Below are 5,475 nucleotides of genomic sequence, written 5' to 3'. Positions count from 1 at the left end.
CTTTAAGAAAAACCCCAAAGCCTCACAAACTGTTTTCTTAATTGCCTTTGGAGCAGGCTACTTGGCATTTTGTCTCAATGTGTTTTCATTAAAAAAAACTAGGACACAATACACCTTTTAAAGCCATAGTATCTTCGTACTGTACAAGTTCCAAAGTACAGCAAAACCCACTGCAGCTGGAAAATTGTGATTTCTTGTTGACATTTAGAATGATCAACATTCTGCACTTCTTCCTCAGGTTGCACATGAGAAGTGTTGCCTGGATATCTTTACATTTACTTTCAAGCTTCTGTGACTTCTCAGCATTCTGTTAGCAGTGTCAAGTTAACATTGATCATTTGCAAGATAAGTTATCTTCTCCTGGTTGGCCATTTCTAGCGATTTAACCTTGTCTTTAAATTCTATATTTTCCAATTGGAAAACTACCCTTTCCTGAATGACATTCTTTAGGGTATCAAGTTTCTGTTTTAGCTTTACATTTTCTGACTTCAACTCATTTATTTCAGCATTCCTCTGTTTGAAAACATGCTTCATATACTAATTCTCCACGTAAAGACAACAAATTCCAATCAGGTGATAACCTTTGCATGCAATCTTTTCCCAAGAATTCTTAACTGACGCTAACAAATGATCCGGTGCACCCTGACTTGTAATGTCACAAGCTTCCCAATGCTCTCTCCACTTATTCGAATGTGCCTTAACCAAGTTCTCCCAATCAAGTGGATTGCCATGATTTCACAATAATGTTTCAATGTCAGATTCAATAAAACTAAAATTTAGATGTTACAAATAAATCTAGAAAGGTGGTGGTTCAAATTCCAGGGACTCCAAAACTTGCCTGTGAAATTATTTTTGTTTGAAGTGGCCTCAACTACGTTATAACTCAAAAATGCTTTTACCCAGCTTCTCTTACATTTTAAGGCAGTTCCTCCTGGATCCCCGATCCTGTATTTGGCAATCTTGCCTCTTTGCTTTCTCTCTCTATCTCCCTTTCTCTCTCTCTGTCTCTCAGATGTTCATCATAGGGATATGGGAGTCAACTGGGGCTGGTGTCCGGCTGGATCCAAAAGTGGTTGAGTGACAAGAAACTGCAAATAAGCAGTGAATATTTTTCGACTCGAGGAAGGTTTGTAATGGAGATTGCTGCAGATTGGTGTTGGGATTTTTGTTCTTTTTGATATATTAATGACATACATCTTAATATATGGGGCTCAATATCAAAATGTGTGAATGATACAAAACTTGGAAGGATTGGAATTGGGTGAGAAATTTAATGCAGAACATCAAAGAACAATTTAGTGGAATGGCAGGTGGCAGATGAAGTCTAATGCAGAGAAATGTGAAGTGATTCATGGTGATGTTTTGAACTTTGGAAAGTCTGGCTGGCTAGAAGATAGCTTCAGGTAAATGGCCACATTGGAAGACTGTAGGAGGAAGTCCATGACCTGCTCTGTTCCCAGCAGCTCAAGATCTTGCAAAATTAGTGAACATGCATATGCAAGAGGCTGAATATATGTTATAGATGTCATTGAGTCATAAAACATAGAAACAGGCCCTTTGACCCATCCCATCCATGCTGACTAGGTTTGCTAAATTGAACTAGTCCCATTTGCCTGCGTCCATATCCTTCTAAGTATTTCCTCCATGCAACTGTCAAAATATCTTTTAAGTGTAGGAATTATACTTGCCGCAGCCATTTCCTCTGGCAGCCCATTTTATATACACACCATTCCTCTGTTTGAAAAAGCTGCCCTTTAAGTTCTTTAAAGTCGTTTCCTCTCACTTTAAACAATGCCCACTAGTTTTGCACTCCCCTATCCTGAGGAAAAGACCTTGGCTATCATTGGGTCAGACATTTTTCAATATTCTTGTGTAGGATCTTGCAGATTTCTGATTAAATGGCCTCAACCTGAAATGTTAGTTGTTTGTCTGTTCACAGTGTTGTTTTAAGAATTAACTATTATAGTTCATATATTTGAAAGCATGATGCTCTCACTTTCTAGGTTTTTTCTCATGAAAATGAACTTCTGTATAAATGCTTTGTAGCATACAAGTGAATCATTCGTTTCTTATTTCCCAAAAATGCTATAGAAACAATCAGAAAATTTACTTATTAAGTCTATTTTAACTCTTTGAATAGCTATTCCAATTAGAAGCTTGGATGGATCTACTAACCTGATTTACTTTTTCCTTTCAAGTATTGAATCAGTTTCATTTCAAAAGAAACATAAGAACTAGGATCAAGAGTCATCAAGTGAGCCCCATGAGCTTGCTCTGCTATTTAATAAGATCATGGCTGATCTTATTTTGGCATCATCTGCACTTTCCTACCCACTCTTCATAACTCTTCAACCTGTTGCTAATTAGAAATCTGTGTCTCCTCAGTGTCCTGGTATCCACTGTAGTGATTGTAACAAGGTCAGTCAGGTGGACTTCATAGAATATGAGTTTCCTGATTGGAGCTGATATTCTGGTCCAAACAAGGAATCCTGGCTGACAGATAAGAACAAGACTGTTACACCACCCAGTTCATACCGACAGGGAGCTGAATCAGTGTGAATGAGTCTCCACATATAAATTCTGGATTAGTGGTGCTGGAAGAGCACAGCAGTTCAGGCAGCATCCAAGTAGCTTCGAAATTGATGTTTCGGGCAAAAGCCCTTCATCAGGAATATATAAATAAAAGGTGACCTGGTGACAGGGTACCAGCCTTTGTGGCGTTATTTCATCCATCACATTCTGGGATAGTGTATTTATCAGATTCATGACCCTTTGAGAGAAGTAATTTCTTTTCATCTCTGTTTTAAATTTGCTACACCTTACCCTAAAACTGCCGCCTCTCCTTTTGTTGCGCAAGAGGAAACACCCTGCCTTGTCAATCCCTTTTATCATTTTATATATAACTCAATTAGATCTCTTCTCATTCATCTAAACTCCAGAGTGTATCGGCCTAAAGTGCTCAATCTGTCTTCATAAGGTAAAACCTGTCATCTCCGAAATCAATCTAGTGAATCTCCTCTGTACTGCCTCTGACACATTATATTCCTCCTCAAGTAAGGGGACCAAAATTGAATGCAGTACTCCAGATACAATCTCACTAATGCCTTGTACAGATGCAACATTCCCCCACTTATATATTTTACTCCTTTAGTAATAAAGGGCAGCACGGTGGCTCAGTGGTTAGCACTGCTTCCTCACAGCACAGAGACCCAGCTTCCAGTCCACCCCTAGGGAACTGTCTGTGTGGAGTTTGCGTATTCACCCTGTATATGCGTGGGTTTCCTCTTGGTGCTCTGATTTCCTCCTGCTGTGCAAAGGTATGCAGGTTAGGTGGTTTGGCCATGGTAAATTGCCCAAAGTGTCCAGGGTTGTGCAGGCTAGGTGGATTAGATGTGGGAATTACAGAATTATAGGGAAGGGTCGTTGGGTGTTTGGATGGGCTGCTCTTTGGAGGGTCAGTATGAACTCGATGGGTTGAATGGCCTGCTTCCACACTGTAGGGATTCTATGAATTTTATGAGATGCTGCCCTGATCTGCTGTCTGTTTCTAGTAGTTTCTATTTTTCTTTGGCCGTTGCACTCATTATAGATATTTTTAATCAACCTGTTCTGGGATGTTATGACACACCTCTGGAGCAGGTTGGACTGAACCCAGGCCTTCTAACTTAGCAGAAGGGACTCTATCCTTTGGTGCTGGCATTGTTCCAGGAGGGACAAGCAATCTACAAGGAATGTAATAAGCAAAATTGATAAAAGCAGATAAAATGAGTCACTAATTTGCACCTGGTTTCACTGACTAACAAGGAGGTTTCTCAGTATTTTCACAAGGGGGAATTCCTCAGTCATTGGAGGCCTTAAACAAAAACAGAATCTTAGTGAAGTTGTCCAACAACATTAATATGAATAAGAACCATTAAAGTTTAGATTATGTAATATAGATTATGGACGAAAATCAATATAATTGAAGACTGCTTTTATGCCATTCAGATTTATTCTTTCTGATAATACAGAAATCATTACAGAATATACTTTTACTAAGATTGCATCAGCTGGATGACTAAAACAAAATACAGTATCTGTAAGAAATTACAGAAAGTAGTGAACACATACAAATCATCACATAAGCCAACCTCCCTTCCATTGACTCTATTTATACTTCTTGTTGCCATGGAAAGGCAGCCAAATTCAAAGATCACTGATTATATTCTTTTCCAACCTTTTTCGTAAGGCAGAAGATACAAAGTCTCAAACATATGTATTAACAGGTTCAAGAATAGTTTCCTCCCTGCTGTTATTAGACTGCTGAATGCAACTCTCAGACTTCAAATCTAATGCAGATCTTGTTTTTATGTGCCTCTTGTGCAGTGTAACATTGTACGCTTTGCTCCCTTTAAACACCCTATTATCTGTATATCCTTGTATGTTGTGATCTGCCTATACTGCATGCAAAACAAAACTTTCCAATGTACTTCAGGTGAAAATGTACGTGTGACAACAATAAAGCAAACTAAATCAAATACTGTGGATTCTGGAATCTGAAATAAAAATGGAAAATGCAGGTTGGATTGTATCCATAGATCATTGATCTAAAACATCAACTCTTAGTTTTGTTGTGCCAGAGACTGGAGGGTGAGTAAATTTGCGCTTTATTTAAGACATGCTGTAAGGAAAAGCTTGGGAACTACATACTTGTGGGTCTGGCATTGGTGGTGGGTAAGTTGTTGGAGGTAATTCTGAAGGAGAGGACTTACATGCATTTGGAGAGACAAGGAATGATTAGGGATAGTCAGCATGTGAGGGAAATTGTGTCTCAAAAATGTGATTGAGTTTTTTGAGGAAGTAACCAAAAAGATTAATAAGAGTAGAGTGGCTTTTCTGAAGTCCAAGTTGTTTACTTGGACTTCAGTAAAGCCTTTGAAAAGGTTCTGCATGGCAGACTAATTAGTAAAGTTAAATCATATGGGATTCAGGCTGAGCTTGCCAGTTGAATACAAAATTAGCTTTACAATAGTAGACAGAAGGTAGTGGTGTAGGGTTCTTTTTTGGACTGGAGGCTTGTGACCAGCAGTGTTCCACAGGGATCGGTACTCGGTCCACTTTATTTGTCATTTATATAAATGATTTGGATGGTTAGTAATTTTGAAGATATCACCAAAATTGGTGATATAGTGGACAGTGAAGACACTTATCTAGGATTACAAAGAGATCTTGATTAATCGGGTCAGTGAGCCGAGGAGTGTCAGACCGAGTTTAATTTCGATAAATGAGAGGTACTACATTTTGGTAAAAAAAACAAGGGCAGGACTTATATAATTTAAGGTTGGCCCCTGTTCTGGTCACCCATAGGAAGGATATTATTTAACTGGAGATGGTTCAGAAAAAAAATAACCAGGATTTTGCAGGGAATGGAGGGTTTGCATTATAAAAATAATCTGGGACTTTTTCCACGGAAATGTGGAAGATTGACAGGTGATC

Source organism: Chiloscyllium punctatum, chromosome 2 (assembly GCF_047496795.1).
Source record: "Chiloscyllium punctatum isolate Juve2018m chromosome 2, sChiPun1.3, whole genome shotgun sequence".
NCBI classification, from domain to species: domain Eukaryota; kingdom Metazoa; phylum Chordata; class Chondrichthyes; order Orectolobiformes; family Hemiscylliidae; genus Chiloscyllium; species Chiloscyllium punctatum.
This window is presented reverse-complemented; position numbering follows the sequence as displayed.